Source organism: Lissotriton helveticus, chromosome 5_1 (genome assembly GCF_964261635.1).
Source record: "Lissotriton helveticus chromosome 5_1, aLisHel1.1, whole genome shotgun sequence".
Lineage (NCBI taxonomy): Eukaryota > Metazoa > Chordata > Amphibia > Caudata > Salamandridae > Lissotriton > Lissotriton helveticus.
The window spans coordinates 2,083,426,754-2,083,438,956 of record NC_136065.1 but is presented as its reverse complement, the minus strand read 5'-3'; positions in this window follow the sequence as shown (position 1 = coordinate 2,083,438,956).

The following is a 12,203-nucleotide window of genomic DNA, read 5'->3' as shown; positions in this document are numbered from 1 at the left end:
GAGCTTCTCCCCCAGTCAGAAATCTGTGTTAAAACCAGCTACTTTCCATCCAGGGTTTCAAACCTTGCACTCCAGCTCAAATCCTTCCACTACCCCAACTCAAATACAAGTTGTAACTCCTGTTCCCGTTCCTTTAGCACCACCGGAGAGGTTTTATGGGGATAACAACAAGTTTGCTATCTTTTTAAATCAATGTCAATTACATTTTATCGCTAAAGCAACAGCTTTTCCGGATGATTCTTCCAAGATAGCTTTTATTTTATCCTATTTAGGTGGTGACGCAGCTCAATGGTCACTACCAATAGTAGAGCGAGACGACCCTATTCTTTATGACCTTAGACGTTTTAAAAATACCATGAAAAAACTGTTTGCCAAGCATGTATTTGTTCAGTCTGCCGATCACGAACTTCTACACTTGAAACAGGGATCCTCAGACCTTTTACATTACATATCCCAGTTTAATAGACTAGTGATAGAAGCACGCTGGCCCGAGAGTAAGCGAGTGTCTATATTCTATAAAGGTTTAAAGGATGAACTTAAAGATATGGTCACACAAATTCTAGATCCACCAGATGATATAGAGGACTTTATTGACTTAGTGGTAAAATTGAACCATCGGTTATCAGAACGAAGAGGGGAGAAAGGAAAAGCGGATACTAAGGTGTTTTCTTTCAAAGAGCGAATCAGTAGTGTAAAGTCTGAGACTCCACCTAGGGTGGATTTGGGAGAACCTATGCAGATAGGGACTATTAAAGGACCTTTGAGCAAAGAGGAAAAGGACAAAAGGAGAAAATTAAATCAATGTCTTTACTGTGGAAAGCCTGGACATTTTGTTAAAGAATGTCCAGTTCGTCCAAATAAACCTAAAAACAAAGGCTCAGAGGTAGGCTTAATACAGCAGTCGGAAAACTAACTGGCTCGACAAATCAAGAGGTCAGATTGTCGAGTATGTTATCTAGCTTGGCCTCCATTACCCCTGAGATAACATCTTATCACCTCAGTATAAAGATTTCCTTACAGTCACTGATAACAAAGGAAAAGGTTTGGACAGTTGACGCTCTAATTGACTCAGGAGCTACAGGCAATTTTATAGACACTTGTTTCTTAAAAGACCTGAAATTTGGAACTGAGTCTAAGGAACACCCCGAAGTTGTTAAGGCTGTAGATGGTAAGGAGTTATCATCCGGACTAATTCAATTTCATACTGAAACGCTCCTAATGACTTGTTTAAATAAGCATGAAGAAAGAATTGCTTTTGATATAATTGATGCCCCTCAATTTCGCTTAATTTTAGGCATACCCTGGCTAGTAAAACATAATCCAAAGATTGATTGGGTAAAGAAGACAGTGCTATTCGATTCTGAAACCTGTCAAAAATCTTGTTGGCAATCCTTGGAATCTGAATTAATAGTTCAAGGTAGCAATTTTCCTTTGAACTCAAAGAGTGTTTTGTTATTAGAAGGGGTTCCTAAGGAATATGCAGATCTTCATGATGTTTTTGATAAAAAGAAGGCAAACACATTACCACCTCATCGAGATTTCGATTGTCAAATTGATCTTGTGCCGGGAGCTACTTTACCGTGTAGTAGAATATATGCTCTCACTGAGAAAGAAAATGAACACTTGAGGGAATATTTAGATGAATATTTGGCTAACGGTTTTATTCGCCATTCAAAATCTCCTGTATCCTCCCCTCTCTTTTTTATTCCTAAAAAGGGGGGAGAGTTGCGAACCTGTATTGACTACCGAGCTGTGAACAATGTTACCATCAAAAATAGATATCCACTTCCCTTGATTCCAACTCTTTTAGATCAGTTGAAGGATGCCACGATTTATACTAAATTGGATTTAAGTGGTGCTTACCACTTGGTACGGGTCCGAAGCGGAGACGAGTGGAAAACAGCCTTTCGTACCAAGTTTGGTTTGTACGAATACCAAGTCATGCCATTTGGACTCTGCAATGCACCTGCTGCGTTCCAATTTTTTATAAATGAGGTATTAAGAGAATTTTTGGATATCTGTTGCATTGTGTATATAGATGACATTCTCATCTATTCAAAAGATACCATGGAACATGTAAAACAAGTAAGGGCTATTCTTCGAAAACTACTTGACAACTCCTTGTACATTAAACTTGAGAAGAGTACCTTTCATACCACAAGAGTAGAATTTCTAGGATACGTCTTGAGTCCCAAAGGAATTGAGATGGACCCAAAGAAAATTCAAGCAATACTGGACTGGTCTAGCCCCTCCTCAGTAAAACAGGTTCAAAGTTTTCTGGGATTCGCTAATTTTTACAGACGGTTTATCTGTAGCTTTTCCCACATGATTACTCCAATAACTAGACTGTTAAAAAAGAATGTTAAATTTGAATGGAATAAGGAAGCTGAGGAGGCCTTTCAAACTCTCAAGAGACAATTTACAACTGCACCCGTGTTGATGCATCCCGATCCTTTCCAACCCTTCATAGTAGAGGCGGATGCTTCTCAACTTGCCATTGGTGGTATCCTATCCCAGAGGCATAAAGAAACTGGTCAAATGCATCCTATTGCATTTTATTCAAGAAAACTCACACCTACCGAGCAGAATTATGCAATCGCCGACAAGGAATTGTTAGCCATAAAAGCAGTTTTCGAAGAATGGCGCCATTATTTGTTAGGTGCTAGGCACCCTGTAACAATCTATACAGATCATAGGAATTTACAATTTCTGCGTTCTGTAAAAGCCCTGACAGCTAGGCAGTTACGTTGGACGTTATTTTTTAACGACTACAATTTCATAATCACTTATCGTCCTGGAAAAGAGAATTTGAAAGCGGACGCTTTATCTCGCATGGGAATTGCGGGAGAAAAAGATTGTTCCCTTGAAGAGATTCAACCAGTATTGTCTGATCACTGTTTCAAAGTAGGTGTGATAGTATCGGATGTAATGGAAGATATTAAAAATAAAATACAAGAAAAAACAATTGAGGAATGGCATAAGTTATATCCGTTGTTACAAAACAGAAATGATTTGTTATACATGAATGAACAGATGTTAGTACCCACACAAGCACTCCAAGAAAAGGTGATACAATTGCATCATGATACTTTAATGTCTGCTCATCCAGGAGTGGCTAAGACTAGTAATTTAATAAAAAGAAAATTTTGGTGGCCTTCTTTGTTAAATGATGTTAAATCATACATTGAGACTTGCGTGGTTTGCTCTCAAAGCAAATCACAACATCAAGCTCCCAGTGGTCTTTTGCTTCCTCTCCCGATTCCACCTCAACCCTGGCACACATTGTCCCTCGATTTCATAGTGGAGCTCCCTAAAACTGAGGAAGGCTTTACTACTATTCTAACTGTGGTTGATCATTTCACACGAATGGCTCATTTTGTCCCATTAAAGAAAATTCCTTCTGCCAAGGAGTTAACTCAAATTTTCTCTAAGGAAATAATCCGTTTGCATGGAATTCCTTCAGTCATAATTTCAGACAGAGGCCCTCAGTTCATATCCCACTTTTGGCAAAATTTAGGAAAAACTCTAGGCATGGATATCCGCACTTCTTCAGGTTATCATCCTCAAACGGATGGTTTGACTGAAAGAACTAACCAAACTATCGAGCAATTCTTACGTTGTGCTCTAGTGGAAGAAGAAAGGGAATGGTCTGATATATTATGGGTCCTAGAATTTGCTTTTAACAATATGGATAATTCCTCTACTTCTTTTTCACCCTTTTTCAGCACTTATGGGTATCATCCTAGAAATATTCCAGGCACGGTACCAATTCCATCTGAAATTCCGTCCTTAGAAGATCATATTAAAAGAATAGCCCACGTTCAAGAGCAGGCCCAATTTCATTTAGCACAAGCAAAAGAAAAGCAAAAAGAAACTTCTGACCTACACAGGAAATCGCCACCCAAATACTCCGTAGGAGATAAGGTGTGGTTGTCCACAAAAAATTTGAAAATAAGAACCTGTAAAAAATTCTGTCCCAAATTTATCGGACCATTTCCCATTGAAAAATTAATAAATCCAGTCAGTGTAAAATTAACTTTACCAATCAGATATAAATTTCACCCGGTATTCCATGTGTCTTTGATCAAACCCTGTGATCCTAAAACCAGATTTAAAGGAAAGCCCGCAGTCATACAAGTTGATGGGATACCAGAATTTGAAGTTCAAAAAATTGTAGACTCGAAAAGAAGTCGAGGAAAGTTGTTTTATTTAGTTCATTGGAAAGGCTACGGTCCTGAGGAACGGACCTGGGAACCACTGTCAAACGTGCAAAATGCTCCTCGATGTCTGAAACGTTTTCATCTTCAAAACCCAACTAAACCTAGACCTGTTCCTCAGATTTTGGGAGGGCTCTTGAGAGGGGAGTACTGTCATGATTTGCTAACTCGCCCACCTCCTGCCCTGCAGCAAGAAGGTTTTTATCCCATCAAGAAACCCACCCCTGTCCCGTGCACCCAGCACGCCAAAGTGTATGTGTAAAGTGTTGACATATATGTTAGGGGTGTTAATGGTGGTTTGTGTATTTTTTGTAAGGAACATTCACCAATCATGTAAACTGTGCATTTTGAAATTCGTAATTTTTCACCAATCATGTAAACTGTGCATTTTGAAATTCGTAATTGCCTAATCGAATGATTCTGCCTTTGTTATCTGAGAGAAGTCGCATAGACAAATAACCTGCTCTTGTTGGGAGCATCTACATGGAACTGCCATCAGGCGGGGCTCTTGGCGCACACGCACGCTGTCAAAAGGTGCGCGGTGCGTCGTCTTCTTCTGGGTGCAGCTCAGCTATAAAAAGCCACACCCAAAGCTTCTCGATGCTTCGTCTTCTGCTGCGCCCTCGAGGACAACTTACCTGAAGGCTCCGTGGGATTCAGAACGCCGGTCCAGTCCAGGAAATCTTCAGGAGGACTTCGGATTCAGCACGGACTTCATCGCGCATCCCTGCAAAAAAAAGAAAGACAAAAGCTAAGTGAATATTTCTTTCTTAATGCAAAGCAAGGCGCCCTACGCAAGCAAGCAGCAATCCATGTAAAAGACTTGAACTTACCTGCTAATCCCTCAAAGACTTTTTGAAGCTTTTGTTTAAAGACACGATTTGGATTCTGAAAAGAAAAGAAAGAGCTTTGAGAAAATATCAAAGTATTTTATAGCTTTGGACAATAGAAGTGTTAATTGTGATTTGCAAATTGTTTGGTTTAGTGTTATTTCATTCTAGGTGGTGAAGGCGAGGGATGATATTACTGAGTACACTAAGTAAGTGTGATGTACAAAAGATGTGAAAGTGTATATATGTTATGAATAGAAAGTAGAAGGGAGTGCCTAATACGTGAATGCTTATTTCTACTTAGGAAAGAGAACTTGACTTCTCCTTCTTGAATCCAACTCTTCCAATCAACAATCCACATCGCCTCATCCTTCCTCGACGACAACACGGACGCGACGCTTAGACTCTTACTGTCGCAGGTAGGCCATAAGGGGTTTTAGAAGTAGAACAGAGAATTGTGAAATGCAAGCAATTAATGTGTGCAGGAAATAAGGATAAAAGTTACAAGAGTTTCTTTGTTGCCTCGCAGGTCGACAACCCAGGAACCGGTAGCGTCCATTATCCGGCCTCCCTCCCTTTTTTTCTATCGATTACCTAGGTGTTCTTCTAGAAATCACTGGGTGTTGCCTAGAAATTTGGGGAAGTGGGTCCATAACGTCTCTGCGAAATCCATCTGCAAGCAACTCACAGGTAAGAGTGCTTGCAGCCTTGACAGTGAAAGGGTGGTTGGATGAATGGTGGATGGATGGATGGATGGATGGGTGAAAGGGTAGTTGGATGAATGTTGGATGGATGGATGGATGGATGGGTAAACGGGTGGTTGGATGAATGGTGGATGGATGGATGGATGGGTAAAAGGGTGGTTGGATGAATGTTGAATGGATGGGTGGGTAAAAGGGTGATTGGATGAATGGTGGATGGGTGGGTGAGTGGATGAAAGGGTGGTTGGATGAATGGTGGATGGGTGGGTGGGTGAAAGGGTGGTTGGATGAATGGTGGGTGAGTGGATGGGTGAAAGGGCGGTTGGATGAATGGTGAATGGGTGGGTGAGTGAAAGGGTGGTTGGATGAATGGTGGATGGATGGATGGGTAAAAGGGTGGTTGGATGAATGTTGAATGGATGGATGAATGGGTCGTAAGTATTGTGAACATGGAAAAAGGACAATGGTTCTGAAAAGGGCAATGTTTCAGATAAAGTAAGTTGTTAAAATATGTGCAGTAAAGCTATAATGTCAAAATTAAACATTGCTCCTTTATCATTTTTATCATCTATGTAATATTTATTATTTAAAAATACACATTACACGTTGAAGTCACTTCCCTCGACGTGACCAGCCGTTTGTCCATGCCTCAAATTTAAACATTGCCCTTTTATTATTTTTTATCATCTATGTAATAATTAATATTGCCATTTTACTCTTTTAATGGCAAGCCATACCTCAAGACTATGTAAACACTTCTAACATGCATATTTAATGCATACATCAATTCTAATTAACGTACCAATTTGCATATCCATCCTCTCACCCATTTATCCATCCATGTCCTCACCCATTTATGCAGCCCTCTTTCTACGTACATACTCCTTCCAACCATACAATTAATCTCTCATTGATCCATCTGTGCACTACATCATCCACCTATTTACTTTCCCATAGAGTGCCCCTTCTGCCAACAAGATTGACTCACTGCACCAGTCTAAGCCACATTCTGCTCTTACCCCACACTTTGGCCTTGCACTTTGTCCATTCGTGTACACACTCATCCCTCTATGCGGATGTATGCTGCTACATCGCAAATGTTTTCATCGCAAACATTCACATCGCCGTCTTTACATCGCACACACATTCACAATGCACGCGGTCACAACGCAACCCATTACTTCGCTCCACCATTGAAATGCACACTATAACTATCACTACGCACACAAACACCCCGCATGCTTTAACATTTTTCCCTGAAATAACACACTACCCCCAGCACGAGCGAGCCGATCTATCTTTCTGACTTTCTTTCAGTGTGTCCAGGGTTGGCTCAAGGTAAGTACGGTGCTGCATGGATGTCGATTGCCAGACTGAGGTGAGAGGTCACAGTCATGATGTGAGCAGTGACTGAGCTCTCACTGACGAAGCAAGAGGACCCTCACGTCTCGTGCCAAGCAATTTCTTGGCATTTCTCTCTCATGACATCTCAGGGAAAGGTTTTTTTAGGACAATAGTTTGACATGCCCCGATTCTGCAGCAAAGTCAGGGGCAAAATCCTGTGTTTGGAAGAACCTCTAAAACTGTAGCAATGGTGCTCGGATGCAGGGAGCAAAGGGGAAGAAGCTTGAGGGCTAGGCTGCGCACCCTGAAAAATGGCAATTTATTTCATGTGATGCACCTGTTTCTTCTTGGTTTATGAGTCACAGGATAGGATGTGCAACCAGTGAAACCAGGTACGTGCTGCTCCACCTAGCCAAATTTCAGTATGTGATCCATACATCCATTGTTCATCCATCCACCCTTGCATCTTTCCATCCATACACCCATCTTTCATCCATCCATCCTTCCATCCATCCATCGCAGACACCGCCACCAAACTGCGGTCAACACCCCGCAGATCAGCGGGGGACGGACCTGCCGTCCGCCGCTGTTCACACCGCCATCCTAATCTGGCGGTGGGTGTTTTCTTGGAACGTGGCGGTGAATCCGCATCCTCCGGGCCGGCGGTGGCCTACACCGGCCCGGAGGACGCAATCATAATCGACCCCCTAATTATGTTGTTTGTTAATATTTTCCTGATCTCCAAAATCGAGTTCATGCCACTTCTTTTTAGTGTTACATAGCACCCCTGCTGATGTTTTTGTATTTGTTTATATAGAATAGCTTTATTTATCTCTTCTGTATTGCCGGTGTAGGAGAGCTATCATTTGTAATCTCGTTTAGGGCATAGCATTTTCAAAAATCTTTTCACACTGCAGCTCTTTGCCCCGCCTCACCCGTCCCTTTTTATGGACATTGGACACCCCTATTTTGGGTCCAAGGTACCCTCTCTCCCTTGGTGTTCATGGGTGGAGTGAGGGGTAAAGACGGGGGGGACAGTTGGTATAGTATTCGTGTTTAATGACATATATAGTTATTTTTGTCTTTGTAATTCTATGTCAGCATGCTAATTACATATATCATGGTAATCTCTTCTCTTTTTTTTCATGTTTATTATTTTAAATAGAAATGGATGCCACTAAGTACCAAGAGCTTCTGGATTATGTAAGCCGTAATGTGTATCCTGAAGGTTTTAGTAAAGTCCAGAAGCATGGATTGCGTAGAATGTCGAAAAATTACACCATTGATGGTAGTATATATTTCTTAGTATTGTTTTTTAAGTGTAATGTGTTAATGGTTTTTGCGAAACGGCATGTTCTCAGTTAATGTTATGTTTTTTGACCTGCATAGTTAGCGAAACTGTTTTGCTTTCTTTTTTTTCTTTTTTTGTGTTAATAGATGGGTGTTTGTTCTACACCGGTAAAGATAATAAGACTAAAGTTGTCATTTGTGCTGAATGTGCCCAAAAGATTTTTGCCAAATTTCATTCGTCTCTTATTGGTGGGCATTCCAGTATCAATAAAACGCAAAAAAGCATTTCCTCCCGTTTTTATTGGCCAAATATGACAGTTGAAATTGAACAATGGGTGAGTTACAATTTATGTTGCTTTTATAAATAGTTGTTATTAAAATGCTATTCTCCACTGTGATCGTCTTTTAGTAAATTCTTTTGAACCCATATATTTCTGATTTATTTCTCTCTCAATAAAAATGTCTTTATATTGTTTTGATCGTGTCTGTTGTCCCATCCTATGATCTTCTTTATGTGGGATATTTCTTCCGTTTTTAAAGTCTTGATTTGAAGTGAATATTAAATGTACAGTGTTTCTTTCATGTACTTTATAGGGTATGTTTTTTACATGTAGTCCATTTGCACTTGAGATACAAAGTGAAATGGTTTTGAATTTGTGCAGTCTGAGACATGTTTTTAAATTGTCCTTGAGAGATCTGTATTTTTCTATTTGTAGATCAAAGAGTGTTATGTTTGCCAAAAGGAACAACCAGCCCTCAAGATTTGTCCAGAATTAAAACCAATCAAAGTATGTTGTAAATTCGTTTAGTTTTGATTTATTAACATGCAGCTCATTAGCTGACTGTAATCAAATAATGAAAAAGGCAATGAATCATGTGTGACACTTGGATAAAGTGATCCATTGTGATTGCGACATTCATGTTTGCGAGCTTGTTAGTTTTAACCTTGTCATTGTGTATATTAACAGGTGGAAGAAGTTTGGGGACTTGTAGGAGTGGATTTGATGGGACCTTTACCGACAACTCCTACAGGATACAAATATATTCTGACTGCAACAGATTATTTTTCAAAATAGGTTGAGGCATTCCCTTTAAAATGCAAGACTGCAGCCGAAGTTGCTTCAAGACTGTTGCAAATGTACCTACGCCATGGCAGTCCGAAAAGGGTCCTATCAGATCAAGGCCGGGAGTTTGTGAATGAAGTGAGTGCCCCATCTCGGCGTAACATTTTTATAATGCAATGATATTTTATATTTTCCTTGCCCTATTTAAATCTATATATAGAGTATTATTTTTAATCAGTCACACTTGTAAGGTATATTTCACCCACATTTCATAATATATTGATATTGTTTGTTTTCAGGTTAATTCGGAGTTATCTAAGCTGTTACAAATAGAACGTTCTGTAAGTGCAGCCTATCATCCACAGACAAATGGCTTAGATGAGCGTACAAATGCTAGCAATAAAAGGTAGTGCAAGTTTTTATTATTTATGAGTTTGTAACTACTTGAGAGGTTGCTTCATGGTGGTGTTTTCGCATCTGACCGCTTGTCTGATGTGGTCTGACGGTCATCTTATGGTGCAGTCCAATTGTAAGGGCAAAGAAACGTGTTTAAAGAGCTGCCAGTATCAGTCATGCCACATGTTAATCTTTTGTAATTTTACAGCACGTTGTCTAAGTACGTCAATGAGCATCAGAATGACTGGGATCTATATTTGGACCATGCATTGTTCGCTTTACGATCGAAGCCACATACCACCACAAAAGTTTCCCCCTTTCAACTTATGTACGGCCGAGAAGTATGATTTCCTAGTGAGGTGGTGGATGATCTGGTATGATATTTAGAGTAAAAAAAGGAATATATTAATAATCTGCAAATTTAAGTAATTAGACATACATGTACTGGCTGGATACTTGTTAACTTTAGAAACAAAATGTATGTCTTTTACATCTCATTTATCAAAATTAGCTTTTTTTATTATATCTAAAATTTTAAAGCAGTAAAAATCAGTGATTGATTTTTATGTTTCCTTTATTAGCTTGAGTTTGTACTACCAACAGAAAGCAAATATGCAGGACTTACTGCAGAAAAGAAAATTAGAGCAGCAGAGATGCAGAAGCAGACAAAGCAGAATATTGAGCTTGCCCAGGAAAAGCAGAAAGAAAAGTTTAAAAAGAGAGTTTGCCAGAAATATAAGCCGTACATGTTCAGCGAAGGCGAGTTAGTGCTTCTGAAAAATAGTAGACGAGCAACAAGAAAAGGAGGCATTTTGGAGCATAACTTTTCTGGACCGTACCGTATAGCTGAAATGCAAGGGAAGCGTGTAAAGTTACTCAATGCTAGCAACATGGCTTTACGTAGAACGTATAATCTGGACATGTTGAGGCCTTGTAAGTCGAGCGTGAAAGGTAATTTATTGAAGGGTACCTTTTTTTAAGTAATGGGCTAAGATTTTGATGTGTTTTGTAATGATGTTCCATCTGCCTGTCTAAATGTCTCTTTAATAGGTGAAAAGGTAGTCGTTCTGAACATGATGTTTTGTAAAGAACAGTATTTTACGATCAGGATTTATGAATATCTACTCTTGTTACAGTAAGATTTGTGGTTGGATGTTCGAGTAGTCTGTTTTTTGTAAAAAATGTTTAATGCTGACAACTTTCAAAAAGTATTTTGCAGGAAGCATGACCAGTGATAAATCTCCAGCACGACTTCCATCTCCAGCACAGCTTCCATCACCAGCACAGCTTCCATCTCCAGCACGGCTTCCATCTCCAGCCCCGCTTCCATCTCCATCCCCGCTTCCACCTCCAGGATGTCCTCTATCTAAATCCATGATACAAATTTTGGGTGTATGGAAGAAACCTGTGATAGGACGCTTGGAAGCAATAGTGTCGAGCTTAAAAATGTATGATTCTTCTTTTTGTTCATTGAAAATGGACCAATGGATAGTTGATGAGGTTGGTTTACATAAAATCTATAGTCAGTATAGTATGGCTAATGGCGTAGGATGTACATGATGGTTCCTCTAGTAAAGCTCATGTGTTTTCATACTTTTTTTAAAGGTAATCGATGCATACCTTTTCAGAATATGTATGTCAAGACCAAATGTACGTATATTGTCATCAATAACAGACTGACCAACCAAAAATAGTAGTTCTGTATCAATGTGTGTAATTAATTTCTTTTATTTTCACCTTAGTGTTTATCGATTTCTGCAACAGTGGCTTCCTCTATATTCCTGGGCACGTATCCTTCTTCTTCTTTCCGGGTAAATATTTACATGTCTTATGTGACTTTTCATTGTTTGTGGTTGTAATGATTATTCAAATTATTGAATTCTATTTGGTGTCAAATAGAATTAGAGTAACACTTTTAAGAGAAATTCAGAGAAATTCAGTAGTTCTAGTTGAGGAAACTTAAACCCTTCCTCCCAGCAAAGGACTTCCAAACTGCAGTACAAGCCCTAGTCATCCCACGCATAGACTACGGAATCGTCGCTCTCTGCGGATTCCCCCTAGCAACAACTGCACCCCTTAGAGCCACCCTGAATGCTGCAGCAAGACTTATCACTGGATCAAAAAAACATTTGCATATCTCCCCTGATTTAAAATCTCTGAACTGGCTGCCTTTTGAAGCCAGGATACAGTTGAAAATAGCTTGTAAGACTCACATGGCTGTACATCACAAGTCACCCAACTACCTCACTCAAAAGCTGACTATATCAGGGGGCTTGAGATCCAAAAGAAGCACAAAAAATCTCCTCTTGAAACCGCGAAGATTCCGGAAGGAAAAAACCTATAAACGATCCTTCTCCGGAA